General features: G+C 43.9%; 1 long non-coding RNA gene across 5 annotated transcripts in view; it reads right to left on the bottom strand.

Moving 5' to 3' along the window:
• LOC146857620 (uncharacterized) overlaps positions 1–886 on the bottom strand; it is a 231,486-nt gene extending 230,600 nt beyond the window's left edge. For 4 of the 5 annotated variants that reach the window (XR_014979931.1, XR_014979929.1, XR_014979928.1 and 1 more), the window contains exons 1-3: positions 753–886; positions 590–664; positions 163–243 (exon numbers count right to left, since the gene is read on the bottom strand). This is a non-coding gene — a long non-coding RNA (uncharacterized LOC146857620). The remainder of the gene's footprint in view (positions 1–162; positions 244–589; positions 665–752) is intronic. The other variant, XR_014979932.1, reaches the window with a different exon arrangement.
• Between the last annotated feature and the right edge of the window lie 16,314 nt (positions 887–17,200).

Genomic DNA, 17,200 nt, shown 5'->3' with positions numbered 1-17,200 from the left:
TAGAACCCAATCCTACCTTCACGGCACTTAAAAGGTACAATTCGTTAAGTTCTGTAAAATATTCAAACACAGGAACACAAAAGAGGGGGTGATGAAATCACTATGCATTTAAATATCATGATGACATTATAGCGAGTGAAAGTGCACCCAAGGGGGACATACCACAGTACCGGTAATCTTTCCAAAACGGTGCAAGTAATCAGGTCAAAATCGACATACGAGTTGTACTTCAGATCCAAAGAGCTGCAATTACGTAAAAGTAGAGGGCAAGGATCAGGTTACGCTATCTACTATAAATAAATAGCCACCAATGCTCAAAATTAACGTCTTAGAAATTAGTTTGCGCAACCAATGATATGAATCCGCCACAAAAATGAAGGAAATCCATCTAGTTGTGTGCAAATATCAAGAGAAGGAAACCCTAACTGAAATTAATGAAACAAAATAAACTAAACCACCAAACGGCTAATTTGTCCTTAGCAAAATTGCGGCTGATTATGAAATGATCCAACAGCGACAAAATGTAAAGCCTATCACCACGTAAGAGCTGGCAAATCTAAAAACCATATGAACCCAAAGTAATAGTTACCTCCTATGGAGACCAAACTCCAGTGGCGTGTGGCACAACGGGAAGGAGAAGCCGAGTGTGGCGGCCAAAGTTGCACTAAAAATAAACAAATGACCGCAATGAAATAAGCGGTGGCGTATTTAAGGTAGCAAAAATAATGTGACCTATTGTAATTAAAACTCACCTCATGCATACAGAATGACAAAACAGTCCCGTGTGTGCCCTCAATTCGTGACTGGCGGTCAATAAACCGGAAGTGAAAAAGCCTGCCGTGACCCAGCATTATCTCATGTGTGCCACCATTACGTAACGTATACGAATGACGTGATGCCGTTCGTGGCATGAAAATAAAAGACTAGTAAGTCCCATAATGCCTGTCCATTCAAAACAATCAAAAACGAACCGAACAATATTTAAAAATCATGTATTATAGATAACACCACCCTGCAGTACTAGTTTAACAGAAATATCTTGATTTAAACAGACTAAAAAACACGTAAATGGCAAAATATTTAAATGTTCAAAATCTCAGGGAAAGTATCAAAAAGCGGAGCAAATCCAAGCAGGAGAGTTCACCATAAGTTTAGAGATGCTCCTCATTCAGGACAGGGCAACCTCGAAAATATTGAGGTGCCTGCTCACATGGTCAGAAAAAATGCGAGAGCACTGATTAACCCTTCCACGTCTAAATAGTGATATACATAGATCACTGCATAATGATAACCATCAATAAAGAAAGAAGAAAACAGCGAACAGTGGAACGCAACACCACCCTAAAGTAATAATGTGCATACACGTACTAGTCAGGTCACTGCCCAATGAAGAGAAACGAGAGACAGATAAGAGAAGACAAAGTGTGAAAGTGTGAAGTAAGTAATTGAAACATCACAATGACCAGTAATCATAAGCCAAAGGAAGACAAATTTCAAGACAAACTCAGCACACATGTCTGTAAAATCCAGACTAGGTCTCCCACATGTTTGGAATACAAAATGGGTTGAATCCACCCCTGATGCCTCTCACACAAGCATCTATGGGCAAGGGGAATTTACAAAAACATTATTGGCGAGAATTCTCTTGCCGTATTAGTACAAATACGTCCAGAAGCCCAACTCAGTTCCCCAGAAAGAATTGTAACTCATGATCAGTGTTGAGCCCGTGCTCAACCGATTTCAATTTCATAATCCAAGTAGCTTCAGTCCTACGTAACTTAAGTTCTCTGTCCCCACCTCGCATATTTGGTGGGATATGTTCAATACCAAAGAAACTAAATTGTTTATAGGTTTGTTGTGCTGGACACAATGAAGCATGAATGGCCATGGGATACCTGGCATCTACTTGTTTTAAGGCACGTATGTGCTCGCTGATGCGTTCTTTGAGCATACGTATAGCGCTGCCTACATACTGTTTGTTGCACTTGCAAACAATTATGTACACTACAAACCGTGTTAGACAATTGATATTCTGTTTAATCTTAAACTGTCGTCCATTCGAACCATGGAAGGATGTAACATTGTGCATGGCCCATCTACACACCCCACAACCACCACATTTGTAAAAACCCAATGACTTTTGTGTAAGCCAATTGCTGCCTAACATGGTATTAGGTACCGTCGGGCTCAGAATCGATTTCAACGTTCTTCCCCTCCTATAAGTTATAAGAGTTCTAGAAGTCGTGAAAGTGTCCAATGTTTTATCCGCCCTCAGAATTTGCCAGTGTTTGTGAATACTCCTCTGCAGTACTGAGGAGAATTGGGTGTAATCAGTCACAAGTCTTACTGATTGTTTTGAAAGTTTCTTACTTCCTTTTCCCTTCAAAGTTTCAATACGTTGAATTTTCATGATCCGTTTGTGAGCATTCATGAGACATCTCTCCTGATGGGGCGAAGGTGTGGGGAGCTAACTTCGAAGTGAGACGCGCTCTGTGGTGGGGGAGGGCGGAGCGAGGCGCTTGGGAGAGCAAGCGAGAGGAAAGCCAGATGGCGCCTGATCGCATGCTGTAAGGGTGCCGCGAGGAAAGCCAGATGGCAGCTGTGCGCGTGTCCGCGTGCATAACCACAAGCTTTAGGCCACAATCAAAAGCTTGTGGTCGGATTTCTAAAACCCACTCACTAAATGTCTCGCCAGACCAGCACATGCGCTGGCTCAGGCGAGACCTAAAAATGGCACATATCATGGGTGACAATTCAGCATCCTTAACAATATTTTTATGTTCAGTGACAGCATTATGGATTACCATTACTGTGATACACAAATTCAAAGGATCAGAAAGATCAGAAAGAAAGTGTCCAATCGTAAGGACAAAGGTGTTTTTCATAGAAGCATTGTATTGATAAGAGGACTCTTCACCCTATATCAATTCATCTCCCATTCCCTATTGTTTGGAAAGGTCAAAATAGATGGGTGGCCATTTACCACTGATCAGGGAGTGACAACATATTTCCTAAAAATCTAAAATCAAAAGACATTCTCTAAAAGGGAAATAGACCCAAATTGCCCACAACGGTTTCCCCAACCTAAAACAATGGCCCAGTGCATTGTGTGCGTACCAAAAAGTGGTGGCCACTTAATGCTAGAGGAGGGGTAGGATGGTGCACCAGCCATGAAAATATGCTTCCTGTATTTAAACATTAACTGTGTTTAGCTTGGTGGGATATAGGGCCCTTAGCAGGAGGGGAAGCTGGAGAATAGATACATGCAAAAATTCACCAGAGTACTGTTATCCTCATTTAAGTAATCAGTATCTGAACTCTTTAGGTGCCGATAAATGCTGTGATGCAACACAACTGCTATCAGACTTGACTGCCTTAGTGTGGTCTTTCCCAAAGCGTTTTGCCTGCTTGTCTCCAATTTTGCTGAATTCATTTTGTTGGTCTTAGGACTCTGAGCACTTTACCACTGCCAACAAGTGCATTTGTGTCTCCCCTAAAACATTGTTAGATCCACTTTCCACAATTAGCATATTGCACTACCTCTGTCCAAGGCCAGTAAATTAAATGCTACTAGTGGGCCTGCAGCACTGATTGTGCCACCCACACATAGCGCACTTTAAACATGTCTCAGGTCTGCCACTGCAGATCCTGTTTGTGCCATGTACACTGCCATATCAATTTTCCATTTAAATCCCCTTGCCAAGCCTTAAACTCCAGTTTTCTTGTATATAGGATGCCCCTAAGGTAGGCCCTAGGTAACCTATAGGACAGGGTGTTGTGTAATCTAAAGGTAGGACATTTACTATTAGGTTTTGCATGTTCTGGTAGTGTAAAACACCCAAATTCGTTTTTTCACTAATGTGAGGTCTACCCCTCTGATAGGTTAACATTGGGATTTCCTCATTACTCTTGTAAGCTACAATTCCGGATTGAGAAGTAGATCTGACATCTTTCACATCACTGGAATGGTAATGATAAATCCTCTTTTCTGGTAAAGATGAATTTATCACTACCCTTGTAAAAATGCCACTTTTAGAAAGATGGCACTTTTCTGCTTCTAGCCCTGTGTGCCTGCAGCCTGCCTCCAATATACATCTTGGGTGGGTGACAGCTGGGGATTTGTGGCCATTCACATCCTGACGGGCTATCCTGGGCAGGACAGGAGGGAGGAGCTGACACTTACACCTGAATAGGATATGTCCTCACACAAATTACTGCATAGCCCCCCTGTAGTGAGTTTGGAGCCAGAGCTGGGAGAGAGGATCTCTGTGCATTTCAAAGCCCCTCTTTGAAGTCCCTTCCACTTCAAAAACACAACCGGGATCAGTACTTGGTCCATGATCGCACCAAAATAGACACTACTAGACCTGTAAAGAACTATGCTAGGAGAAAGGACTGCTGTGCTGCTACAAGGAATGTGACTCTTCTGGACTGCTGCTTTGGAAGAACTGCTTTTCTGCTGTGCTGCCCTGCTGCCTGCTACCCTCGGCCCTGCTGGGGAAGGACTGTACCCATCTAACTTGAATCAAGGGTGACTCCAAGAGCATGCTGGCTTGCCCCCTGTTCTAAGTCTTAGAGACATCTAAGACTTCTTATCCACCTGCAACAGCACCTGGAGTTTGGTTGCTGCAAGCCTTACCTTGCCAAGTGATGACGATCCAGTCCTGGACCTTGGGAAGTGGGAATAAAGTGCTGCAACTGCTAAAAATACACACAGTGATGACATTGTGTGATAAGAACCGGCACATCTCCCTCAATGCCAACGCATTGCCGCTGCAACACGGACCTCACATTGCCAACTGAACAGCGCATCACCCCCAGTTTCTGACGCATTACCTACATCCTGTGGCTCGACGAAGACGCATCTCCGATTTGCGCGGCTTGATGACAGCACACCTCCCTGGATCCAGAGGTTCAATGCTGACACATAGCCTCTTTGCTTCTAACATCTCAACTCCATTGAAGACACATCCCATGTACGTTTCAGTGGGTCAAGGCTGGTTCCTGTATCTGACCTGTGCTCCATCACAGGTGGCCTGAACTAATGGATTCAACCCGGCCAAGCTCGATCAGATGTCCCCTGTTGGTGCTTTAAGCATTTAAGCACTATATTTCCATTTATTCTTTAAAAATTCATACCTCTGGTTACACTTATTGGATTTTGTCATTTTGGTCTTGTTTTGTTCATAAAAATATAAGCTATTTATCTAAACTGGTGTGGAATCTTTGTGTGGTATTGTTGCTGTTTTACTGTATGAAGTGTTGCAACCAATACTTTGCACATTGCCTTGTAGGTTAAGTCGAACTGCTCTATGGCAAGCTACCAGAGTGTGAGCACAGGTTAATTTAGGATGTGTATCTGACTTACCCTGATAAGGATTGTGGTTACTGCTTAAAGAGGGTGCATACCTCTGTCAACCAGAAACCCAATGTCTAACAACTGTCAAGGGAGGGGTAACAAGCTAGGCTGCTCAGTTAAACTGCTGCTGCATTTCCAAATAGATTCAGTCTTGGTAAGGGGGTTTTACACAAGGAACCTAGATTTCCTGAAAACACCCATTCATCCAATGACAGAGCCAACAAACATTCATACTGGCCGCCATGCTCAAACCAAAACATTGGGCCCAATGTACTAACAGGCAGGTTGCACATAGTGAGTGAAAAACGGGCACCATCTGTTTGCGACCTATATAGGACCACTACCTACTCCCCAGGAGGCTGCATGTACAATTCCTACAGGGGAAGCAACATGGACAGCTTCCCCTTTACAAATGAGTTTCCAATGGCCACCTCCATTGAGGTGTTGGTAAATTATCATGGCTTGCTATCATAACTGCAGTCAGAAACCAATGATAAATATATTTCCAAATAGCCCCTTTCACAATCCCTCCTAATTGCAGTTTGGAATGAACTAAATAACCTCTTCTGCAATTTAGATGGCTAGTCCAAATTTAATTCATTTGAAAATACCACTTTTTGGTAGTACATAAAAAATATATCAGCATGGCACATAAATGTGTAGCTAAGTATAGCAAATCTATATTTACCTGCATAACCTATCTTAGTTGGTGTCGAAACGCGTAGCGGTTAAACAAGAATTAAACTTGGTGTAGCAACTTGACCTCCGAGAGTGCGTCTATTACTTTGATGGACTTTTGGATAACCTATCTTAGCATAATTTTGGTTGCTGATATTTTTATTGCATTATTATGGTAGCATGCTAATAAAGACTGCATATTCTTGAACCTTACCATCTCTCTTCTCTCCCCTACACTCTTTCTCTCTGTTAATTTGATGAAATGAGGCCTCTCAGCTTCGGCACACAGATGTTCCAGGCACTAGGCTAAATGATGTTAGAGGTTTTGGCACTCCCTTCCCTTATACATCACATGCCATCTGGCACCCTATTACATGTAGAGTGCACTCTCCCTCTTTGTGCCACGGCGTACCTTCAAAAAGGGGTGCCGTGTGCAAACAGGGAAAGTTTAGCGTATTATGTTGAATGTGCTGTGAACTTCTGCTGCCCTGAGGGCAGTGCATTGAAGTGAAATATGGAGCAGCTGCTTCAAAGCTGCTCCGTATTTCACTGTACAGGAGGCAACCTGCCTGCACTTTTAAGAAGGGGAGAGAACCTCTTGCAGGCGTGTGCAGTGAGTGACCTTATTCACCTGCAAGGTGATGTCTGGGAGTCCACAGAACTCCTGTGGTCCTTACAGAGGAATGCCATCAGGGGGCGCATTGACAGTGTATCACTTTTTGGTGGCACACTGTCAGTGCACCTGATCGATTCTTTGTATTTGCGCCTCCGCCCATAATATGCACGGGTGCAGAGGCAAAGAGATTCAGTCTTTTGCATGGGGCCATGCCCCCATGCAAATGAGGTATCACCCTCTTGAGTTAGCGCTGCCACTATATATGCACCAGAGCTATCTGTATTAGAGAAGGGACCGCACAAGTGCGTGCGGATTTTTCTGCAATACCAAAATGCCCTGGGGTCGCACAAAGTGGGCACAGATGACCGTTGTGCTCGCAGGACACTTTCTATAAAATGGCCCCTGGTGCTCTTTTAGTGATCTTTCCTCGATATTCACAGTCAGAACCTTACAGTGGCCTTAATGTAACTCTGGCGCTCAGGTTTTTTACACCTATAGAGTGCTTCCACACTGGTCTAATCCAGGGGAAGCCCTCACTACTATGTTCTATAATTGGAAGACTCACGTACTACTTTACGCTACCATTTTTGTGACACATGTTCCAACCTTAGGTGCATGGATGCAAATTCACCAAAATGTTATAGGTGCAAGCTGCTGCCTTAATTGACACCCATGCTTTGGTGACCTTGCAAATGAGCCCAATACCCTTCTCTTTCCAACTACTCCACCACAAAACTTAGATGAGGAGTACAAATCATTTTTTTAAATTTCAATTTGAATATTTTGTGCGAGAGCGAACAACGACGTGGAGGGCTTTAGAGCATAACAGAATATTTACAAACATTTTCATACAATTTATAACTATAATTTTATTGGTAACATAGTTATTGGGTATAGTTAACAAAAGAAAACACTGCGTGCAGGTTCTTCGGTTAACATGTCCAAAGAGTACTCTTCACACTGACATTTCTAAGCTGTTAGAAGAGTTTGCATTTTCAAGAAAAAATATTTAAATCATTTTGAAGATGACATGCTATGCGTGGATCATTCAGGGTTACAAAACGATTTTCAAGGTAGAGTATCATGAAACTGAGGATCTGTCTTTAAATCACTGGATAATTTCCTTTGCTTCTAAGAGTATAAAATCACTACAAGCCACCCTTAAACAACTATAGTCATTTCATTAAAACACGGAAAAGTTGGCATCTTTTTCTGGATACTAAGTTTAGGTGCTATTGCCCTTTTAAGAGCTTTGTCCCGTAGGTAATTGGCAGTGTAATGTATCCGCAGTTACTTCCTTGATAATTTTTATGGTGATGTATTGATGCCTACCACAGGAAGGACATGCAGGTTGGACATTCTTTGAAAAAAGACTTGAAACAAACTTTTTGTGAAGGTGTTTTCTGTAGGTACTCTTCTATCTGGTTATTTTCAGTCCTCAGCTTTCATTTTGTGGGTCAATCAATTCTGCAATCCAGTCTTGATTTACAATGAAAATAAATAGACTGAAAGAACTATAACACAATAAGTACCATCATGCAACTGCTTCTAAAATAAAGGCAATGAACTGGAGTTAGGGTGCTTCAATAATACAAAGGTATAAGTCACCCTGATGCTGAGGGTGCGATGGAATAAAATCCCATTAGTAAAGTTTTGCAGGATTGTCAACCTTTATACTGTGAAGTTGTAAACTTTATCCACTTTGCAAAACAACAACAATGAGTGAAATCATAGTAGTAACCCTGTGTTGGAAAGGATCCCTTTCTCATGGGTCACCCCAAGCTTTTCACGTTCCTCCTCATCTTTTTTTTGACTGTGTTTTTGTTGGCTTTAGTACTCTGGGCACTTTACCACTGCTGACGAGGGCTAAAGTGCATGTGCTCTCTCCTCTAAACATGGTATAATTGGCTTACACCTGTTTGGCATATTTGATTTACTTGAAAGTCCCTTGCAAAGTGATACACCATATACCCAGGGTCTGTAATTTAAATGCTACTAATAGTCCTGCAGCACTGATTGTGCCACACAAAGAAGTAACGTTTCAAACCTGTCTCAGGCCTGCCACTATAGGGCCTGAGTGTGCAGTCAACTGTCACTTTGTCTTAGCATTTAAAACTATTTGCCAAACCTTACACTCCACTTTTAATACATATGTCACCCCTAAGGTAGGCCCCAAGTAACCTTAAGGGCAGGGTGCCATGTAAGCAAAAGGTAAGACATGTGTGTTTAATCTTTACATGTCCTGGTAGTGACAAACACCCAAATTTGTTTTCCACTACTTCAAGGCCTACCCCTCTCATAGGCCAGCATTGGGAATCCCTTAATGCAATTCTAAGTTGTAATTCCTGCTCAGAGAGGAGTAGCTTTTTCATGCTTCATATCTTTGAAATTGTAATGATAAATTCTCCTTACCAGTGATGTTGGATTTAACATTACTGTTTTAGACATGCCACTTTTAGAAAGTCGACATTTCTCTGTACATACTGCTCTGTGTGCATGACAGCCTGTCTCCAATACACATCTGGGGTGGGTGACAGCCACACTTTGTGCATTCCCTCTAGACAGCCACAACACAGGAAGGATAGGTGTGTTTGAGTACCCATCTACATGCATCTGCAGTCTGATGGCCTTGCCTGTGCAGGATGGAAAGGGGCTAACACTTCACTTAAATAGGCAGTGTCCTGTCCCCACATAAAAGATTGATTACCCCCCATAGATAGCCTGGCAGACAGGACTAGGTTGAAAGGGATACTTGTGCACTTCAGAGAGCTGCTTTGAAGTCACCCCCCTCATCAAAGGCACTTTTGGGTATAGGTACTGGGTCTCCGAATCCGTAAAGAAGACAATACTGGACTTCTGACTGAAGCTCTGTGAGAAAAACAGCTGTGCTGCTTAAGGTCTCAACCGGACTGGTGATCTAGAAGGCCTGCATTTCTTTTTGTTTCCCTGCTGCCTGCTGCTCTCTGCTAAAGGAGAGCTGGGTTCTGCCTTCATCCAGATGATCTCCAACAGCTTGCTGGCTTGCCTCCTGTTGGTTGAGACTCAGCGATAACAAAGTTTTTAGCCCTGTTCCTGTGCATGGCTCAATGGAAGTGGCCCCGATACTTGCAACATGGATTTCGATGCATTTCCTGTCTGTAAGCAGTGCTTCAACCCGGTTGTGGGAGTTAAATCAGCGCATTGACTCTGAACCTGCGATTTGCCTCCAAAGATCAATGCTTCAGACAGCGTATCTCTGCTGCTTGGTGAGATCGACGCATCCCCTTGACTGCATAGAGGAATTTGGCTTATTACTTGACTCCTTTTGAAAGGGCACCCGTCTACGGAACTGACACATCAACTTTACTGCGTGGAGAAGATAAATGTGCATGCTGCACCTGCGGGTGTCGACATCGATGCATCTCGCTGTTTGCGACCAGGAAAGGTACTTTGTTCACCGGGCCCTTGTGGGTCCTGTAGCCGGCCTGCACTACCACGAGCTTGGCCCAAACTTTTATTTTGCCCTGGTCCAGCGCGACCTAAAGTGAACGTTTTAGCCCTACCTGCTGCTAACTGCTTTACTGCATTTATTACTTTAAATTTCAATATCTCAACTTCTATTCATTGGATGTTTGTTGTTTTGGTCTTGTTTTGTTTATAATATAATTATCTAATTTTAGAATCTTGTGTGGAGTTTTATGAGTGTATTCGTTGTGTTACTGTTTGTGTGTTGCACAAATACTGGCTGCTCTGTGCCAAGCTACCAGAAGGTGTGCACAGGTAATCTTTTAGTGTGTATCTAGCTTACCCTGCCTAGAGTGGTGGTTCCCACCTGGACTGGATGCATACCTCAGCCTACCACGAATCCTGTTTATTTCACCCTGTATACATGAGGTGGATAAGGTACTGACCCAGTGGGTAAAAAAACATAGCAGGTCTATCCTTCCCATCAGTATGGCCAACAAGACAGCAAATAAATATAACTTAAGCAAGCATTGCCCAAAAGAATCCAGGATGAACATTAACAGTGCCAGCGAGTACAGTACTAGTACTGCTACATTGGGACTTTCTGCTGACCAGTGTCAGCTACTCTTGAATCTCCTTGGCCCAGAGGTCGAAGCTTTGCAGGAAAACGTGGTTCTGGAGTTGTAGAAGAGTTCTAGAAGCAGCATATCCCCATTAGGCAGTGGTGAGCCCTTACAACCCCAGTACATAAATGCAAGTATAGTTGGCACCATCTCTTGTTGGGCTCTAAGAAAGTATGACGCACAAACATTCTATGCACTGAATCCTCCGAGGCTTTCATGAATTGAATTCTACTGAATGCACCCCAAGACCAGTGTATCAATATATATATATATATATATATATATATATATATATATATATATATATATATATATATATATATATATATATATATATATTACCTACTGGCGGTCGCCAGTAGGTAGTTATAGTTAGGACCACGTTTCCATAGGAAAACCTCAACATTCTATTTTGAATAACTTTGGCGCCGGTCGACGAATCCTCGCGAATTTCTCAAAATAGGTGGGGCGCTACGCTCCGCTCCTACCCTGAAAGTCTCGGGGGGATCCGTCAAGCGGGGGCTGAGATAAAAGGGGGGTCCCAAAACGCGTTTTTCCCATGCATTTTTCCATAGGACCTTTAGAACAAGCTACAGCCCGAACGGCTGAACAGAATTACTCAAAATTTGGCAGAGAGGTAGTCCCTAGGTCAAGGAAGTGCCTTTTGTAGGTTTGGTGTAAATCTGTTCAGTAGATTCTGAGAAAATAGCCTTTAAATCAATATATATATCTGAGCCCGCTTACGGTACGCTTACCGTACGCTTACGGTAAGCGTACGGTGGCGTGCGCGAGCGCGATTCTGATTGGCTCTTAGATCTTAGTAAACATTCGAATCGGCCGAAACCAGGAAGCGGCGGCCGCCATTTTGTGTATTTCACTCTGAAAAAAAAGAGTGAAAACAAGGAAAGGGGGCAATGAGGAGAGTTACAGACCCCCTAACATTTGTAAGGGGGTCAAAGAAGGACAGAAAAGTACAAAGAAAACATTTATTGATTTTAAAAAAAATCACGGGGTACGCGTACGGTAAGCTTACGGTAAGCGTACGGTAGGAAAAAAAAGCCGTTGTGTTTATGAAATGATTTTTTAGTGGTACCTACAAGTAAGTACCGATGCAGAGTCTAAGGTTCAAGAGGAAGACTCTGTTCCCTTCATCATTGAAGTGCACACCATCTCCTCTATAAATGTCTTGCATGTCATAACGCAAGTTGTTGTGGTAAATGGCACCCATACCATAGTCACGGAGGAAAGCAGAAACAGATTTGTTGACGTGCTTTCTTGCTTTGTCATCGCACCGCGTGCCCACCGTGCGTGCACGGCACTAACTGCGTAAAGTGGGCGCGCGGTGCGCGAAGCGCACCGCGTGCTCACTGTGCGCGCACGATGCGCGAAGCGCACCGTGCGCGCACGGAACGAACTGCGTTAAGTGGGCGCGCACGCCACGAATGGCGTAAAGTAACTTAGCATTTAAAAAACCGTACAAATTCACTGAAAAAACCATAGGTTTCACACACGTTATAGTTAGGAATTAGCATTTAAAAAACCTTGCAAATTCACTGAAAAAACCATAGGTTTCACACATGTTATAGTTAGCGGAAATTTTACTGATAAAAAACCAATGAAATTCCCCCGTTATAGTTAGTGCAGGCAACTATAACTCACGCGACCGCAATCTTCTGCTGATGACATATGTGTCTTTATGAAAAAAAAATATTTGTAATATATGTATAGCTAAAAATGTATGGAAGAAGACATGGGCAAATAAGTGTCTAAATACAGTATTAGCATCAGCAGAGGATTGCGGTCGCGTGAGTTATAGTTGCCTGCACTAACTATAACGGGGGAATTTCATTGGTTTTTTATCAGTAAAATTTCCGCTAACTATAACATGTGTGAAACCTATGGTTTTTTCAGTGAATATATATATATATATATATATATATTCACTGAAAAAACCATAGATTTCACACACGTTATAGTTAGGAATTAGCATTTAAAAAACCTTGCAAATTCACTGAAAAAACCATAGGTTTCACACATGTTATAGTTAGCTGTACATTTCACTCGTAAAAAACCAATGAAATTCCCCCGTTATAGTTAGTGCAGGCAACTATAACTCACGCGACCGCAATCCTCTGCTGATGCTAATACTGTATTTAGACACTTATTTGCCCATGTCTTCTTCCATTAAATTTTAGCTATACATATATTACAAATATTTTTTTTTCATAAAGACACATATGTCATCAGCAGAAGATTACGGTCGCGTGAGTTATAGTTGCCTATAGTGATGTCATGAGTGATGTCACTGACCATGTCATGAGTGATGTAATATGTGACGTCATCAGCAGTGCATTGCGGGCGCGCGAGTTATAGTTAGCTGAACTAACTATAACGGGGGAATTTCAATGGTTTTGTACAAGTGAAAAGTCCAGCTAACTATAACACCCCTGAAACCTATGGTTTTGTCAGTGAATTTCTGAGGTTTTTTAAATGCTAATTCCTAACTATAACGTGCCTGAAACCTATGGTTTTTTCTGTGAATTTCAAAGGTTTTTTAAATGCTAATTTCTAACTATGCCTACAGAGATAGGACATGTGAAGAAAGAAGAAAAAATGCACAGAAAGAAAAAAAAGAAGTGCAGAAAGAAGCAACAAAAGTCCTCAAAGACGAAGAAAAGTGCAGGAAGAAGGATAACGTGCAGAAAGAACAAAAAGAAGAGCTGACAGAAGCCTTGTTGCAAAATCATCCTGTACCCTCAACTTTTTCAGACGGATACTGGTGGTAACTGAGTCTGACTAACCAGTCCTAGAGCCAGTGCTATGTTAAAAGACACTTAGAATACAGTGAAAACACCTACATACACTAGGGAACATTATGCGTTGGGGTCCCCCTGTGATTAGCATGACCTCCTCTGTAAGCCCCTAGTATATAATAGGGCAGGGGGATTAAAACTACCTCTTAAAACAGGCCACAGGGCGTTTTTGCACACGTTAACTCAGGCCCCGTCCCCTCCCTTCACCACTGTGTAAACACGCCCTGTGTCCGTTTTTAGTTGGGAGATTAAGTTCATTTGAATCCTGAGGGTCCCTAGGGTCCAACTAGCCCACTAGGTACCTCCAGTAAGTGCCACAGAGCTGCGTTGCAGAGAGGTGTAAAAAGTGGCACGGCCTAGACCACCTCTCTGCAATGCAGCTCAGTGGCGCTTACTGGAAGCACTTGGTGGGCACGTAAGCCCCAGGGTCCCTCAGTATTGAAGGGAAATTATATCCCCAATTTAAAACGTGCCATAGTGCGTGTTTGCACACGTCACCTCAGGCCCCGTCCCCTCCCTTCACCACTGTGTAAACGCGCCCTGTGGCTGTTCTAAGTTGAGAGATTAAGTCCCCTTGAATCCTAAGGGTCCCTAGGGTCAAACTAGACCACTAGGTACCTCCAGTAAGCGCCACAGAGCTGCGTTGCAGAGAGGTGTAAAAAGGGGCTTGGCCTCAGAACACCTGTCTGCAGCGCAGCTCCCTAGCGCATACTGGAGATGCCTATTGGGCTAGTTGGCCCTCAGGGACCCTCAGTATTGAAGAGGAATTAATTCCCCAACTTACAACTCGCCAGGGGGCGCGTTTGCAGAGTGCTGCAAGGAAGGGGCGTCGCCTCCGGCACGATGCCAGTCTTTTATTTATTTTAATTTTTTAAGAAGGGGGGCTGTGTGGTTCCCCTTCTTATTCTAATTTATTGGCCCTGATGACCCCATCCCCCAGGGCCTGTCTCCTAATTATATTTTTTTGACCCCAATCCCCAGGGCCGGCCACTGTTTTTTATTATTTTTAAAAAATATATATTTATAGACACACCTAGGACATGCTGGACAAACCGTACATACCTATCACCATGACGATTTGCGTGATATTCATTAAAAGGCGACTATGCATACAATGAATCCACGTGGAATGTATTTACACCACTAGTGAAGCTCTGACATGTCTGATACCCTACCGTGCCTAATCCCGGTAGACACCCTTGTCGTTTATTTATACAAACATGGGTAGCTATTGACGGGCACATTTAATACACATGCACACAAAGCCATTCAAAGGGGATTCAACAAAAATTCGACCAAAACTATGCAAGAAACCCCCCTCACGATTAATAAAACACACATCCACTGCCGGATGTGTAATAGTTTTTATTTTACTCTCTGGAAAGGGGACGAACATCACTTGAGAGTCACAGCGCGCTCCTGGCAGAGCCCAATGCTGTGTTACACCCACCATTGCCTGCTGAGTGCCACACACCTCTGTGTTGTATTCCACTAGCTAGTGCATATGCTATGACACTCTCTAGCCCATGTGCACTGTAACACCACCCCGTGAATATGTCATGCCACACTTGTCTTCGCACGGGTTATATTGCCCCATCTAACGTGCCTTCCTCGATGCCTATGTTATAACGCACAGTGCTATGCCATACATATTACAATCTGGGATCCATATCTTTGTCACAGTGCATATGCAACGTTACACTCCCCAGCACATATAACTTTAGAGACTAGTTAGGTTACACAACACTGCCCTGTGCATATTACACTCCAAGGCGTATATCGCATAGCACACGCTAGTGCCTGTGCTATCTCGCGCTCTCCAATGAATCTGTCATTGCGCACAATGTATTGCATATTATATTTCACGCCCGGTTCATCTTATATCACACTTTTTGGTGCATAGTTTATACCATATACTATATCTAGTTTTCATTTTCAATCGTGCTCTCAGGACTATGTTCTATATAACACTGTGTTCACCTACCCTTTTCACGGACATTACATTTTGCGATAGGGGGTGGAGGGTCAGGGGGTGTTTCTGCCAAGTGAGCCCGGAGTCACAAACGTCCTCTTCTTCCTGAATAAAAGTGAGATTATGCTGCATACTTGTTCATATTTTACGTAGTTCGCACAGACACACGTTTTAAAAACAATAAAGTTCCTAATACCCGCCTTCTCTGAACAGTTAGCTTGCTGCTCCATCCCCCTCCTCCCTATCCTCTGTTGTGTGAATCCATGGACTAGCCTCCTCCCTCCTGCCATGCATGGTCTGATGTGCTGCCACTGCCCTCAATTTAGTATGATGTACCAGTCCACTCCTCCTGCCCTCCATTGCCCAATTCTATGTCCCATCATTGACCTCCTGCTTAAACTCTGTGCTTAGCTTGCTGCCCTATTCTCCTTCCCCCTGCCCTCCGATGTCTTTGTGCATGCCCCTGCTCCATCCTTTTTGCCCACCATGTTCCATGGACCTGCCACTCCTAACTACTCTGAGTGTTCTGTTGAGCTGCCCCTCCCCTTCCACCTGCCTAGCATTGTCAGATGACTGTAACCTGTCCCTGCCACCTCCACCCTGCCTGTCCACATGCCATGCCCCTATCCTCTTCCTCCTGTCCACATGGTCCATTGTACTGCCACACCCTTCTGCCCTCCCTGGTCTGTTGTGCTGCAACTGCTCCTCCTGCCTGCCCAGTGCGGTCTGTTGTGAGGCCCCTTCCCCTGAACTTTCTTGTCTGTGCACAGGCCCTGACCCTACCTTCTATCCTCCATCGTCCTTTGTGCATGCCCCTGCACCCTCCTTCTTGCCCATCATAGCCATTGTGCTGCCACTAACCCTCCCACTTGCCATGCATGGTCTTCTGTGCTGCCATGGCCCCTCCCACCTTCCCTGTGTGGTCAGTTAGCTGCCCCTGACCCCCTCCCACCTTCCCTCCATGGTCTGTGTGTATGCCATCACAGTCTCACTGTTGCTCTTCATGGTGTGTCTTGCTTCTAGTGCCCATCCTGCCTGACCTCCATGGCTATCTTGCTGCTCCTGCCCTGCCCTCTTGCCCCCAGCCCTCTGTGCAGACCCCTACTCCCTCCCTCCTGGCTTGTCTGTTCCATTGTAATGCCCCTGATCCGTCCCTCCTGCCCTTTATGGTCTGTTATGCTGCAGCTTTCTCTCCTGTCTGTCCATTATGGTCAGCTAGCTACCATTGCCTCTTGCCCCTCTGTTTTCTGTTGTCCATGTGCATGGTCCTGTCCCCTCCCTCTTGCTTTCTATGGATTGTTGTGCTGCACTCCCGTCCCGCATGCCCTGTGTGGTGTATTGTGCTGCTGCAAACCCTGATGCCTGCCCTGCAGGGTCAGTTTGGTGCACCTCTCCATGTCCCTCCTGTCCTCTGTTATCCAAGTCCATGTCCCTACCCCATTTCCTTCCATGATCCAATGTACCATACTTGCAAACATTTTGAACTTGGTAAGAGGGAGATTTTGAAAAAAAACTGGGGTATTGATTTTCCCCTTTGAGTTACATTGAAAAAGAGGAGATTGTAGACAGGAGACAGATCAAATAAAGCCCATTTGAGCTTAAAAACATTGGACGTTTCCTGGCTGAATCGGGTCTGTAGGCATGTATGGTTATACTACCATTGCCTCTTCCTTCTGCCCACAATGGTCTATTACA

Source organism: Triturus cristatus, chromosome 3_2, assembly GCF_964204655.1.
Source record: "Triturus cristatus chromosome 3_2, aTriCri1.1, whole genome shotgun sequence".
NCBI lineage: Eukaryota > Metazoa > Chordata > Amphibia > Caudata > Salamandridae > Triturus > Triturus cristatus.
This window is presented reverse-complemented; position numbering and strand designations above follow the sequence as displayed.